Source organism: Aulostomus chinensis, chromosome 13, assembly GCF_037954235.1.
Source record: "Aulostomus chinensis isolate RoL2024-O1b breed Wild chromosome 13, RoL_Achi_v1.0, whole genome shotgun sequence".
In the NCBI taxonomy this organism is placed as follows: domain Eukaryota; kingdom Metazoa; phylum Chordata; class Actinopteri; order Syngnathiformes; family Aulostomidae; genus Aulostomus; species Aulostomus chinensis.
Genome location: NC_141332.1, coordinates 25,111,666 through 25,126,916, shown reverse-complemented (window position 1 = coordinate 25,126,916; position 15,251 = coordinate 25,111,666). Strand labels below are relative to the sequence as shown.

At 44.4% G+C, this 15,251-nt stretch overlaps 1 long non-coding RNA gene across 1 annotated transcript; it reads left to right on the top strand.

Moving 5' to 3' along the window:
* The first annotated feature begins 1,870 nt into the window (after nt 1-1,870).
* Nucleotides 1,871-7,947, top strand: LOC147251508 (uncharacterized). Its single transcript, XR_015119074.1, has 4 exons — nt 1,871-1,891; nt 3,673-3,753; nt 3,827-3,890; nt 5,899-7,947. It is a non-coding gene; the product is annotated as an uncharacterized LOC147251508 (long non-coding RNA).
* Nucleotides 7,948-15,251: the final 7,304 nt, after the last annotated feature.

Sequence of the window (15,251 nt, the reverse complement as noted above, 5' to 3'; positions counted from 1 at the left end):
GTGGGTCTGTGGCTTGGCGTCTGCTCTCCGGAGCAGCCCTTGGTACCCACAGGGGTCAAATCTCCCTCCTCTGTTTCTGGAAGAACAGAAACTGTTAAGTGAGGCCTACAATCCAGTATCTTGACAAATCAATGGAAGCACTTCCTCTCCCCTTGTCCTCCGCATGCACTAAGGACGTATCGATTACAGCAATATACGTGATACATTCCCGCGTTTCTTCACTGCTTGTAAATACACAGCTTGATGACAGATTTCTGGTCATGTAAGGAGATCAAGTCCTGCCTGCGAGGGTTCATACCTCATTTTAAGAGAGTTACTCTCTCATGCTTGAACAAAACCCCCGGCTATAGCTGTGGAGTAATCTTGGCTGTGTGGTGATAAATGTGAGCTGCCCTTAAATCCAGCCGCTGTACAGCCGAGCAGCATGAACACCCCAACACAACACGTTTATCTTGAGGTATAAAATTCTCTTTCAGCACCCCTGCGCTCCCACAAGTTTCGTCCTGATCGTGTTACACGTTCTTGTCGTTAGAGTGCGCGGGGGGGGGGGGGGGGGGGCAGGTTTTGTACGTCTTTATCGTAAAAATGTTTGTCCATTGTACAGATGCCCTGAGGTTGAACTCTCCGGGAGAGTAAACAGGGGGGGGGGGGGGGGGGTTGTCTGTGCAGGCCTTTCCTTCTCTTTCAGCTGCACTAATGATGTTGTGCTGGACTACAGCTGTTTCTTCATAGCAGGTGTGCAGTGGGAGCCACAGCGGACTGCACTCGCCTCGGATCGGAGGAATGCCAAAAACAAGACGGAAGGAGAGGAGACAGGGCGCATAGCGAGGCGGAGAAACAAATATCCACACAAGATACAACTCCCCACGCTCCCAGAAAGCTGGATACAGTATTCAATTGAGAATTTCCCCTCAACACCTGGCCACCGGCATAAGTAGGATATTGATGTGGGTCCCGCGCCAGAGCCCCACAGCTTGACTCATTTGAAATCCTCTGGCGATTTCATGCAGTATTTAACTAAAATGCTTGGACAAGAACTCGTCTGGAGTTCTTTCCTGAGACGGGGTGCGTAGCCAGTACGTCTTGAATATACACACCAGTGGTCCGGGCCACGAGGACAAAAATGGGCCAAAGATCTTTTCTTTTTTGGGACTGTACTGGATCAGGAGCAGAGAGGCAAATATACAAAGAATAGGTGCAGTACAGATTGATTGATTGATTGATTGATTGATTGATTGATTGATTGATTGATTGACTGATGAGTGAGACTATTGTTCGGCTGTATGCACTGTACAAAGCCAGTTAACGCTGCCTTTTAACAGTTTTAGTTTATGAATCTGATGTTTTCATCAACTTTTACAAACGTGTGTTTTGCCCAGATTGTCGATACTCTGATTTGCATCTGGTGGAAATCTTTCCAACTTACATTTTCCCCCTCAAGTTGAAGTGATTCAATAATAAACTTAGGAAAAGTCCATCACTGACTCAGACACAAGGGACGTTAACCAGCAGCACCCTGTGTGCACTAAGCACAGCGGTGGAGTCACATGACATTTTTAATCATCCGTCTCGATTTTTCAATTGATATTCTTTAAATGATCTTGTCAAATGAAGCTTAACAAACAATTCTTTGGATGCTGCTTTGGGCGAGGAAGTGAGACCAGAGTGAGACCTCTGTTCTCCCTGGACTAGCGCCTCTTGCTAATATTAAAGCAGAGGCCATACGTGGTAAATATTAGCTTTTCTCTCCCATGTTGACAGTGTGTGCTTTCACACACACACACACACACACACACACACACACACACACACACACACACACACACACACACCGAACAAAGGTCTGCCATATTGCACACCAACCAGAAAACATAGATGGACCAGAGTGGAGGTAGGCGTTCATATTAACAGTGGTGGCTTTTCATTGTGTGACTTCTGATTATGCGGTTGAAACACCCACTCAGAGCGGATGTGTAATGTTGATAATGGGAACAGGAGGATCATTCTACTGCTGCTGTGGGTACAACAGCCAGATAAATCCCTGAAAGTGAAGATCTGGAAGGTTCTCAACCTCAAATACTCTCGCTCTCTCATCTCTACGCCTGGTCATATACATACGAACACGGCTCCACTATCAGTAATATACATGGAGGCAATGAGAGCTTATCATCGCCACCCAGTGACTCCTGCAGACTTCGAATTCTACCTGTTTCACTTACTCTCTGACATCATCCAGTCTGCAAGTCTGAAAACAGACGAGAGCAAAAATGGCCGTCGCTATCAGTGGCGACCAAAGACTGTGCGCAAGCTTGAGATGCTACGCTCCGATGCTCTGATGCTGAACACCTTTAACTTTTTCTGATGCAGTAACTGTGCTTGTGATGTAGAACATGATATGCTAGAAAAAGGTAAAGAAAAAAACAGATATGTAACTTCTGATCAATTTGCAGTGGGGATGGGATACGTGTGCAGGAAACGTGTACACAGGCGTGTGCAGGGAATGGGCCCTATGACTTATAACCATGCTCAGGATATTCATGCTTAACTGAGAGTTGCTCCTTCCGTTCGGTGCATCAACCTCCTTGCCTGCAACTGTGAAATGTGCGGTTCCCGGGGTCCTTTGAAGAGTGCAAATAGTATTAGTATTGTACAATGTATTTTCTGCATTTTTAAGCACTAAACAAAAGGCTGATCATCACATCATTTTGCAGTACCCAAAACTGAATGGAACAAGGAATTCATGGGCGCAGTTGAATGAAATCATGGAACTGCAGACTGGCTCTTTGAAGCAGATCAATTTTCCTGCCAAACCAGCCTGGTGTGTCCTGAAAAGCGGCTCTTTGTTTCTACACAATCCCATGAGATCACATCGGCAAAACAGAAATATTCCTTTCCCTGCAGTTTTCTTACATGTAGAAGAAAACTCCTTCAATGCTCCCATGAACGCATGAGTGGGAAAAGCACAGTTTGTCATTAAGCGCTTGTGCTGCAAGCAGAATTCCATCCCTGCCATGTGCCTTCTGCTCCAACATAGCGTTCCATGTTTTTTAGTGCATGCTGCAGCAAAATTACACTCAAAGAGGCTTAGTGCTTCTGCCCCTCAGCATCTGTTCAGCCACCATCCAGAGTATCCTCTCTCAAAGTCTACTCAGAGTCGAACGTTTTACCTGAGAGACCTTTGTTCAGCATCAAAAACCTCAGATTTCCACCAAGGGAGAAATAAATATCACAGTGGCTGTCTGCCAGAAGGTCAATCACACTGGACAGCACAGGAGGTAGTTCCAGAGTGTGGGCTCAAACAGCCCGACTGACAAGCAGAGAGCATCGGAGCAGCAAACAGAAACAAACAGTGCTGCTCTGCTTCACTTGCCACTGTTTAGGGGGCCGCCCTGAGTCACCTGCCTCTTATTTGTTCCCTTCCATCTATGAACATCCCCACCAGTCCATTGCCTACCTACGCTATCCTCCGGTGTGCCATCATAAGCTTGACACGAAAGGTCAAGCCATTTAAATGAAATTTCATCTCTAAGTTATTCCTATGGGTCTTTGGAGTAAACAAGTTTTTGATCTCACAAGTGGGGGAAACAAGTAGTTGAGGAAAAGTTTTTCCCAGATGATTTTCCTCTTCCCTGTCAAGTTGATGACTGCAGTTTCTAGTTTTGCTGTGTGCAGAGATCTCAATGAGCAACTCTGCTGGAAATGCCCACAGTGACTTTTTCAATGGCAAGAGGAATTCATCACCCTTGCCATAAGGTATTTAATAGATATTTAATATATATGCATCGTATATTTGTTTATCCTGTTATCTTTTTTTTTTTTTGGACAGAGACCTCGAAAGCCTGTGATGAGACCACTGTGGGACCAGCAAGGATCTACCTCGGCTCCCTAAGGTGAAGCAGGCTTGACGTACACAATAATAATATTTAATAATTGAATATTGTTAGTTGTGATCTTCACTTTGTTTGTACTGCTGCTCGGTCCCTAGTAGTGAGCAACAAGCAGTTTTGTGCGCCGGTCTGTGTGCAGCTTACTGGTTGAATGATGTGGCTTTTAAATAGCAAGAAAAAAAACTGCGGCATTAACGGCGGACCTGTTCTTGTTGATCAGTGCTGTGAACACTTGGTGATGGAGGTTCAGCACACACACACACACACACACACACACACACACACACACACACACACACACACACACACACACACGGGTGCAAGGACATCTGCAAAAAATGACAAACGGTGTCCACTGATAACTGCGTCTGTGTTTCTGGTCATATTTTCACATTAGTTTGATGTTGCAGTGGTGACCAAACTATAAAACTCAGTAAAAACTAATTTGTCTTTACCGACACAAACACTGGTACATTAAGAAATGTTTGGCTGACATAAGATCCAGCCTGGTTTTGCCCTCATTCAACTCTTGCCATATATACACATGCATGCATTCCCACAAACACATAAATAAAAAATACCATTGCCTGTCTACTCAGGTGTTTTACTTACCTACCTGAAACACTTTGGCTGGGAAAACAGTGGGAGCTCAGTCAGAGCAGCTTTTTCCAGTTGAAAACATAAACTCAAATCTAAAAGAAAGAGAGACACTTTCCTTAACCAAAGATTTTTTTTACATTAAGCAAAACGCTCCCGGAATATGCAGGGCGAGCATTCATCGCTCAGGTGTTAGCAAACAAACTGTCCCAGCATGTTCCTTGGCTTGGAGCACAGGAAAGATCAGAAGTCAGTTCCTAAAATCAGCCAAATACCATCAGCAGAGGGCCTATCAGACTGGCAGAGCCTCCCCTCGCCTCCCTCTCCCCCTACCACCTTCCACAACTCCCTCCTCCAACTTCCTCCCCACTTTCTTCTCTTCCCGCTTTGGCCTGCCAGTGTGGTTTGCCTTGGCTGACTGATAATAAGAGACACAAAAATCCTCTTACAACCCCCCACCTCCCCTTTTCTCTCCACCGAAATGAGTCACTTCCTTGCCAGGGCCTCGGTTGCTGGATCGCAGCCAGGAGATACCCTGCTATTTATTGCCCCCTTTCCATCCCAGAAGAGGGGAGCCTGGGAAGGCACTTTCAGAGGAGTCTACACACACACACACACACACACACACACACACACACACACACACTCTCTCTCTCTCTCACCATGCATCCACAGTCATACAAATCCACCAACAGATCCACACAAAAGACACACAGAAAAGCCGAGCATGCTGAGGCACACACACTTCCTGGCCTGGTTTTAAGCATCCAACAAGACCCAGAACACGTTCTCCTTGGATTTTACGATTGATGTTTGCGTTCCTCCCCCGAGCTGCTTGCCTGCCTGCTTTTAAGGTCTTCGTTTTCCGTGACATCCCACCGGGAGCCATGGAGATTTATGTTCCTTTCCCGGCATTTTTCAGGGGGAAACAGCCTCGCTTTTTCTGACCACACATGCAACGCACAAGCACAGTTCTGTAAGGAGCCGCACAAACAGTCTCTCATGATAAAAACAGATATAGCTAAGGACATAGCACAGCATAATTTCTAACACAGATGTCTTGCACACATTGGGGCCATCTTTCATGGCTATTATATATGCTGTAAAGCTGATGATGCCATGGAGGCGGTGTGCAGCTGTGCAGAAGTTTGAATTTAGTTTCGCCATCATTTTGAAAAGTGCTGAGTTCCTGCACATACCTGGAACATGCTAACCAGGGGTCATTTTATTTTTCATGCCACAGAGGGGACCCTCCAGGTCTGAAAACCTAAGGCCAAGTAGAAAATCTGCATTCTTTTAATGGTCAGCTGATTGATTAGATTGTGAAGAAAATAAGCCAACGCCTCATTTGATTTTACTTCCTCTTCTCGCTACTTCTCACTTGATTTACTTCCTCTGTCTTATTTGAGACCAGGTTTCTGCCCTCCAACCCCTCCTGGTGGATCCTGAGATGCTCGCAGGACGGATGACATATATAATCGCCGCTCCAGTGTGTTCTGGATTGATCTCAAGCCCTTTAACCAGTTGGAAGTGCACAGAACATCTCCAATAGCTGGTGCCCTGAAGGCAGTTGATGTCCATCCTCCCCGTATCTCGAAGGCTACATCCAGCCACCTGGTGGAAGAACAAGTTCCTTTTTGCCGTGACGTCATTCTGTGGTTACCGACCAATCACACAGTCAGCCAAAATTAGCATCTCAATTAACTCATTCCCATCACTGACAAGATTTTCCAGCCGTCTGCGTTTTCACTGTCATGACAGTGATAGAACACCACACGTCCAGGTCCAAAATCAGGTGAAGAAGAAGCTCTAGAGCCCTGACGAGAGATTGATGTTGTGGTTCTCCAGGGGCTCTGCGGTTCTGCTCCAGCCCGACTTAGGAGCACTTTACTAGGGTAGAGGAGGTGAATGGATGTTCTGGTGGTGCCCACCAGGTCGATTTCATGTTTATTCTTTTCAAGTATCCAGCCGTAGTAAAAAAAAAATATGGGCGTGAGAAAAAATGAATCCTCATTCAAGTGTTGATGAAAATGAATGGATTATCTTTGAATGTTTTGTAAGTTGTTTTTTTTTTTTACATGATTAGGGTTTTTTTTCGCTCCATAATCATGGAACAAAATATCCTGGGGGTCTTGGAGGATGAGAGAATATCTTCAAAAACATGGGAGGAAACATGGGGGAAAAGCTAATGTTGTTAGCCTCAATCCTAGACAGGCAAGCGGGCTAGCTAGCATTAGCTGATAAATTAGCGTGCTAGCTCCTCCCAGTCACATCCAGCCTTCTTTACTCCGTCTCGTGCCTCCCTCTCATCCAAAAGTCACCTCTGTCTCTGAAAACCAAGATGGTTGACGGTGCCGAAAATACCAAACTCACATTTCAAAACAATCTTCTCCAACTAACATGTGGAATCACGGTGGCTATGTCCACTATTTATGTACAGTCTAGGACAGAGTACATACACACACACACACACACACACACACACACACACACAGTCAAATACAACCGCACAGCCTCACACACAGGATCCTTGTGAATCCAAAACATTCCTTTCAGCTCAAGTTCAGGCACATCCCCTAATAGAGGGGTTTGCACTTTTATTCATAGGCCCGTCTTTGGAATATTGCTGCTTTATAACTATCAGCCTTGACCTTTTTTTTTTTTTTCCTTCACTACACTACATTGTCCTTCCAGCACTGCTTTGGAACGCTGAGGATTGTGATTTAAATGGCTTATGAGTACTCCTAATCCACCGGAGGCACATAAGTCACACAAAGGTAGCGCCGAAAGGCTAGGCGAATTCCACAGAGCAAGGAGGAAGTGTTAAATCCCAAGCTACACTTAAAAACCACGGAGGTGACTTATTAATGGAATGATTTTGACTTGTGTGTACAGATGGCCCTTGACGGACTGCGATGGGCTCAGGGGGCTGGAAATAACACTAATACAGCATGACAAAGGATGGGGACGAGTGGAAAGTCTCTGGTTCTTTTTCCTATTGTCCAGGGGGGAAAGAAGAGGAAAGGTGTTTCCAGTCTTCAGACGGTGAAGGCCACTTTGGAAATACAAAGAAACGTGTGTACTCGCATCCAGTCGGCCAGTTAATGCAAGGGACTTCAGTCCTGCTTATTTAGGTTCTTTTTCATAAAACCGGATATGTCTGAGTTTAGTAAAACTCATATTTTCAGTCCATTTCGTCCCCTCAAGGTCTTTGCTACACCTGTGGTGCTCCAGTGGAGAAGGGCTGAATTACCCTTGAACCCCAGCTGGATGTGCATTCTCAGATTTAATGCTTCTCTTTGAAATAAAATATTAATGTTTAAATATTAATAAAACCCTTCATTATAATTTTTTGTGCTCAGAAATGCTCCAAATAAATGCAATGTATTATTATCAGTTATAGGTTTAGAAGTAGCAGTAGTAGTAGTAGTAGTAGTAGTAGTAGTAGTAGTGTAACACTTTGTCCTGTTTATGTTTCACTTTTATTTTGTGAATTAAACATTTCTGTTGTTATCAGTTTTTGTGATCAGTTTGTTTTTGTCCTGCAACCCAAAAGACCAGAAGCGTTGGTTCCGACCCTCTCGATCGGGTTCCTTTGTATCTCCATCGCAAATAAATGTGGAAAAATAATTAGGTTTTCTGATGTGTCGATGCTGTGGTTAAGGTCTGGTTAGATTTAGGCAGAAAAACCCCTGGTTAGGGTTAAGGAAAGATTAGGTTTGGGGTTTAAATAAGCACTTTTGTAAAGGTTCGGGGACAATTATGGTTTTTAAAGCTATTTTTTTGGCTGGCTGCTGGCAACAGGGATTGAACGCTGCTCTCTCTTGCCAAAGTTTGGTGCTTGTGTAGCATCCACCACCCAATCCTGCACACTTACACAGATTTTCTAACTGCATATCGACGTCATCTGATTTCCTACTTGTGGTCATAATCACTACAGCCGCTAAATGCCGTCTGTTATACTCATGACCTACCCAGACTGTATGCTTGGAAGGAAAGTCTTGTTTTTGACCATTCAGAGACAGAATATAAATACTTTTATAGGTTTCTGTCCTCCCATGTGCAAAAATAGCTGTTTAACATATTACTCTGCTTTATACGAGCAAATAATTCCAATTTAATTTGAACCTGCAGGGATGACAGTGTCTCACTAATCTCTCCGTGGGGGGGGGGGGGGGGGGGTGGCATAGTGTTGTTCATGAGATGTTTTTTGCCTCCATCCATCTTGGTCAGTCTCCATGCTTTTCCTTTGAAAGTGATTATCTGAGAAAATATTTGAAATAGGGGAAAAGAGGGAAGAGAAAAATCAGAGGGGAGGACAAGGAGCAAAAACAACAGAAGCGGAGGATAAGAGCAAGGATGGCGGAGGCTTGGAGGAGGTCAAGTGAGAGAAAAAAACAATTAAAAAAAAGGACTTTTTCACTTATGGAAGTCATCAAAGCCCATTTCCTTTTCTTGTGAGATAAGATCAGTGGAAGGAAAGCTTGGCTGGGGGCTGGAGGGGGTTAATGTGTTAGCTGGACTGAGAGAAACTTGGGCCTGTTTTTTTCCCACCTTGTCCTGAGGCCCAGGGTGATCGACTGCTGAAAACAGCACCGAGCAGCTCCATGGTAACTGAGCGAGGTGCAGAACGGTGTAACTCAAGCTGCAGAAACTCAGGACCAGCTTGTTGATGATGAATTAATGATAGGATGATCACCTGTACGGTTTCTACCTGTCTGATGTTTTGCATACATGCCTCCTCCTGTATTCTGTCTTACTGATACTAGTTAATAATTACGCTACCTGATGCTGCAGTTTTGAACCAGTTCTTGATTGTCATTTAGCTGAAACCAAGTTAAATGCTGTATATCGAAGCCTTCTGTGTTAGCAGTTTGGGATTTAAAGAAACATTTTGGGCTTTAACTAAAGCCCCGTCCTCACTGCCCAAAACAACCATTTCAACATCATTTTTGAGGCTAAGCTGGAATTCGGAACTCGACGTCACGTTTATGGAGCTTAAAAGAGAAAAGAGGAGCCTGAAAGCCTCACAGCGCCTAAACGGTCCACGTGACGGCTGAAACCCCCTGGAGCCACGCAGGATGAGACGCAGCAGCGTTTCTAACCAAACCCACTGCTTCGTTAGAGATTCTGCTGTTATGTCTGGTGTAAGTGCTCTGATTGATTATAATGATTCTTGACCGGGACCGACTCTACTCTCTTATGTCATGGACAGCCCTGGTGTGTATCAGGTGTACTACATTTTAACAACTGGTGTGAGTCAAGACCCACGGCTATGAGGTCATCTCTCTCCCGGTCTTTCCGTCTTCACTTCCTGTCTTGTTTAAATAACATAATTCCCAAACGAAAGGATTTGAACGCTCCAGCGATGTATTTTACCACGTGCATCAGCAGAGGTCGCTGCTCCTCAGCAAACCGCATAATGCTGCTTTAACACAATTCAACACTACCATTATGTGGACCAAACGTCTCAATTTGAACGTTGCGGTTCCATGTACTGGCAGAGGGCTGCTCAGGTCCGCACTTCTGCTGCTGATGTGCAGCATCAGTAGGAGCAGTATTCCCTCGTTGGAACCTCAGAGACAGAAAGCAAACACTCGCCGAGCCTTTGTAATGTTTTTCAAGTACTTAACAACTCAATCTCTCTTAAAGGAATTACACCTGAAAGGCAAAGATCCATCACAACTGCCCCGCTCTGAAAATTGCCCTCAGATGGGCGCACGCACACAGGGAGGCAACATGTAAGCTATTAGGACTTGCTTTTCTTTCTCTTCCCCTTACTTTGCTGCCACATCTTCTTGCACAGTTCAGTTCAGTCACAGTTTCCTCCACAGGAAACTACCAGCATTAAAGTAATAGTTTACTTAAATAAAGCTCACTGAGCTGAGCCCCTGTAGAGGTAGACCGAGCCTTCTAGTAAACGTGAACGCTCCAAGCCGGAGCCTTCAGTCCAAGCTGTTGTTGTTCTGAAGGCCTCCGATACAGCGCCAGTTAATGTTTACCCAGAAAATATGTAATTGCAGACTTCCCACTAATAAACTGTTCCAGAATGCAGACCACAATCCTCCTCCTGTAACATTATTATTATCTACAGGCCTCTGGGACTCACTCCCTCTCTCTGTCTCTCTCTCTCTCTCTCTCTCTCCCCCTCAGCCTTGCACACACACACACACACACACACACACACACACACACACACGCATCCATACACTGGTCTTTAAATAGAAAAATAATACTAAAAACATGTCTGACTAAACTTTGTATAACCAGGTTATAGAACATACAACTGGGTAAAAAAGGACATGGAGTATACTGGACGATGCACTTGGCGGTTTGTAAACTGATGTATTTTGGGCAGTTGCGCTGTTGTTAGCCTCCAGTTTCTATTAGCGTCAAGCTAAATTTACATCTTCAGCTCTCTCTCCTTTCTGAAATCACAAAGAGGTGTTGCAGGGCTGGAAAAACATCCTTGTGTACTCAAAACAACTATTTTTGAGTACTTCAGAGGTAAAATACTCTTTCTGGTGTAGTACTGCTTGAAGTGGTAAACAGACCTTCATACAAAGGGTGCAAATATAGCATTTATTTCTAGATGTGTGAAAAATCTACAGGCTCCTGGGGATTGGCCAGTCAACAACAAAACTACTGCTTCTTTTAAACAACGACAACTCACACTTCTTACCTCCTTTTAAATAAATCAGTAAAACAGAATCATCATGAGGAACCACATTTCAACTCCAACCAAACCTCAGCAGGTGAGTGTGGTCATCAACAGCAAAGTAGAAGACAATGATGAATTGTCTTTTTGTGACTATAATCAAAGTGGGAAAATGCATTTCATACGTTTTGATGGACATTTTGATGGACATTTTGAAAGATCGCACCAGAAAAAAGTTTGACAAGCTGAAATGTTGATCTCAGGCTTCATCCCTGTTTGATTCGAACGAGAGATGACATGGTTGTTGGTCGCTTTCCTTCAGCCTGATAGAGGAAACAGCAGATTAACAGAACCGCGTTGCCCGTTTGTTGTCATGGGAACGCTCCAAAATTGGAGCTACTTCCCAACTGCCTGAACGCACTGTTAGCATTCTTTTCCTCATAACTGAAGAAATTAACTCTGCAGATGCGTGGCTTGTTGGTGGTATTTCTTCAGTTTCACCCAGCGGCACCGGGGGAATTTTAATGTTCAGGTCAGATGAAAAAATAACTCTCAACTGCCGGCCACAGCTGTAATTTTTACCCCACAAAGTAACACTGGATCTCCCAGTTGAGGAGGAGGCTGGATGACGTCACTGACAGCCACGATAACTCTTCCTAACATGCCTTTAAAAGTGTAATTCCATCCCATTTGGGATGTAATTATTAATTTGTGATGGATTATTTTTACATTCCACTTGAGCTTTCTGTCCTTTTGGAGCGCTCGCTGTAACTGCAGTTGACTGAATATTCTTGTCCTTTTTCAAACCCTGCATTAGTTTGTATTTTCAGTGTAATAAGCATCAGCGTTTGACTCCAAGTCTGCACAGTTGGACAGATTTCATTGCATCACTACTGAGCGCTGTTTTCACAGCCAGGTGGTCCACCATGACTTCAGTGGGACTTCCTTCTGTAAAAGTGCTGCCTGCTGTTTCCTTGGAGTAAAAACCCTGAAAAGTGAAAATCCCTGGAACGGAAAAACTGCTGCTACTTTCCTTCTTTCTTATTTCCACAAAACAGCCGAGAGTGTACGCTGACATATCACACCAGCTAAAGCGCTGTTTAACATCCGCTATATCTCCATGGCAACCAAGTAAAAGGCTAAAATGAGGGCTACAATGAAGCAACGCACCACATACTTATACTGTAACTACATAATACTGACAGTAAATCCATCTTACGAATAAAACCTGTGTGTCTACAAAAATAGCACATAATCACTCACAACTCTCTAGGATAATTGCGGTATTATAAAAAAATCTTGGCTCTTGTTTGTCGGGTTTGCAATCATTTCTATCAGTTATGACAACACTGCGCTCGCCATAGCAATGCTGTGATTGCAAAACATGGCAACAGTGCTGACAAGGCAAGAAACGAGTGATGAAACCATCAAATGGGTTGTAAAGGAGCCAAGATTCGGCCAGATTTTCTACGACCCATGTTCCAAGACTTCAGCGAAAGAGTTCAGAGTTATTAATACTGAATGTAAGACTCAAATATTAATAAAATGCCATTATCATCGAATACACAGAGGAAATGGCACACCTCTACAGCCTCTCAAGGTGCACGCAGAAAGAACTATCACCAAAACAATGATCCAGTGAAGCCGAGCAGGTGAGTGAGATCCACTCATGCGGTGAAATGCCTTCTGATGCCAAGGTCGAGTCCTGTCATTGAGCTTTTCCCACACACGTGCATGCATTTTTGGAGACCTGAGTAAAACCACTTTAGAGAGCCAGGTGGTTCTGTTCCCACTGAGAGAAGCTGTCATGAATGCAGGGAACGGAACAGAAAAAAGCGCAACAAAACAGCACCAGGGATTGCTAGCTTGAACTTGTACATACTCTTTGGTGGTAGTAGCAAAAGCAGCATGGTGGACGACGACTGTTTTCCTGTATTTCAAAGACTGAGCGATGTTGTAGCTGAGAGAATGCCGACCGGTTACAGCCGACATGACAAACGGGCTGCAAAGCTACCGATCAACAAGCTTTAACTGCCTCCATGTTGATAGCTGAGCTCCAACTGCTGGTTGTCTGAGAATGGAAGCGTATATTTCTGGGTTCAACCAGGTTTTGTGTTCACATCAATGATGCAGGGTCATCTGACACGGGAGTGAGCCAGATGTTGGTGGGTTTTTTGGGAAATGAGGAGGAGGAGGAGGAGGTGGTGGTGGTGGTGGTGATGGATGTGGAAAGAGAAACTTTCTTTACTACGAGTGGGAAAAAGGGGGACTTGGGACATGCTGGCAACCCACGAAACACATTTGCAATGGCAACAATAAGTTGACTAGTCACATACATGACATATCTATCTATGTATGTTGTCAAGCTGTTAAACTGCCAAACATTTTGCAAAATGCTGCAAAAATTTCACGATGACACTGTAGTCCAGTTAAAGTCTGTATGTCACCAACGCACTTCCATAATGTAGCTAATAGCAGAGAAATCCACGTCTTAAATTTATCAATCAGGAAGCCCTGTGTCTGCGACGGTGCAGAATTCAGAGAGTAACACCGTGATGTTGCCTTCCTCGTCAACATCAACTACGCTAACAAGACTTGGTGTTCCTCAGCAGAGGCGTTACTTCTAAACACATCTGGAGTTCCACTGTTCTGACGGTCAGTGGTACACAGACATCAGTGTGGGTGCTTTGATTCCCTGTGCTGACGGTCAGTGGTGAGGCACAACGGTGCAGCGGAGCAGCATTCGACACCAGCAGTGTAGCAGAGGGGGGACAGTTGAGTTAGTGGGGAACATTTCCTTCTTACCCCTGATCCTAAATCTGCACACTGCCTTGCTACCCTCAGCTCCGCCCCTTCCGTGAACTGGGAGGTGGATGAGGAGTGTGTGTGTGTGTGTGTGTGTGTGTGTGTGTGTGTGTGTGTGTGTGTGTGTGTGTGTGCGCGCGCGCGCGTGTTGGGGGAACTCTTATTAAAGCCGAATGGAGTAGAACTTCTTGCATTGTCTCCTTTCCTGCACTGCCCCCCCCCCCCCAAAATGCGCACACACACACCCACTCGCTGCCTCACCCCCAGACTCCCTCCTCCTTTCTCCATGGACAAAGAATGTCCTGAATGCCTGGCGTCTCCTGCAGTTTCAAATAACTAAAGGATAGGAGGAAGGCAGCGAGGGCCCAGGAAGACGAGACAGAGGAAGATGATGAAGAGAGATTAATCATTCATTTCTCTCTGTCCGATGTCAACAAGTCAAAATATAATAACGACAAAACAGGCCTTGGTCAACTGTAGTTGACCTGCAACACAACACGAATCTCCATCCCTGTGGACATTTGTGCCAAATTTGAAGAGACTCCCTCATGGCCATCCTGAAAAATCACATATACTGGAATGGGAGAGACACCCGACATGTGAGCTGACGGTGACCTTGACCTTTGACCACCAAAAGGTTTTCACCTCATCTTTTAGTCTTGGACCTTTGCACCAAATCTGAAGAAATTTAGATTTCAATTTTCATTTTTTTTTTTTATATCTAATGTATGCATTTGTTTGTTTGTTTAGTTATATTTTATTCAGTGTTATTACTTTCTGGTTTGATAGTCTGGTTTTATTTGCTAAATCACCAGGTTTGACTCTGATAAAAATGCATTCCTACTCATTTATTCATGTAGTGCAAGTTCAGTCTCTATTTGTTTCGTCAACACTGCTTCGTGCCTCATGATGATCACATCATTTTAACATTTTCAGATTAGATCTGACAGAGTCAAACTGCAAGAATCCCATTTTGCTGGGCTTCAGTCAGATCCCTGAGCCCAGTAATTTGTGTGCTTCAGTTTAGTTTCCTGATTTGTGCAGTTCTCAATTGTGAAGTGAGGCGTTTTCCCACTTGTCACTCTGAACATTTGTTAAAGCGGGCTGAAACTACATGTGTGGTTTTTCAATGATGTCCCGTGAGGTTTTCATTCAAGTCCATAGCTCTCATTTTCACATGCACACACCCACTTAGACACACTGCAACCCTATCATACAGTGATACTGGTTTACTGAACTAATTGCTGCAACCCTCCAAAGCATCGAGAGCTGAAGAGCCTCACGACCACATTAAATCAACGTAC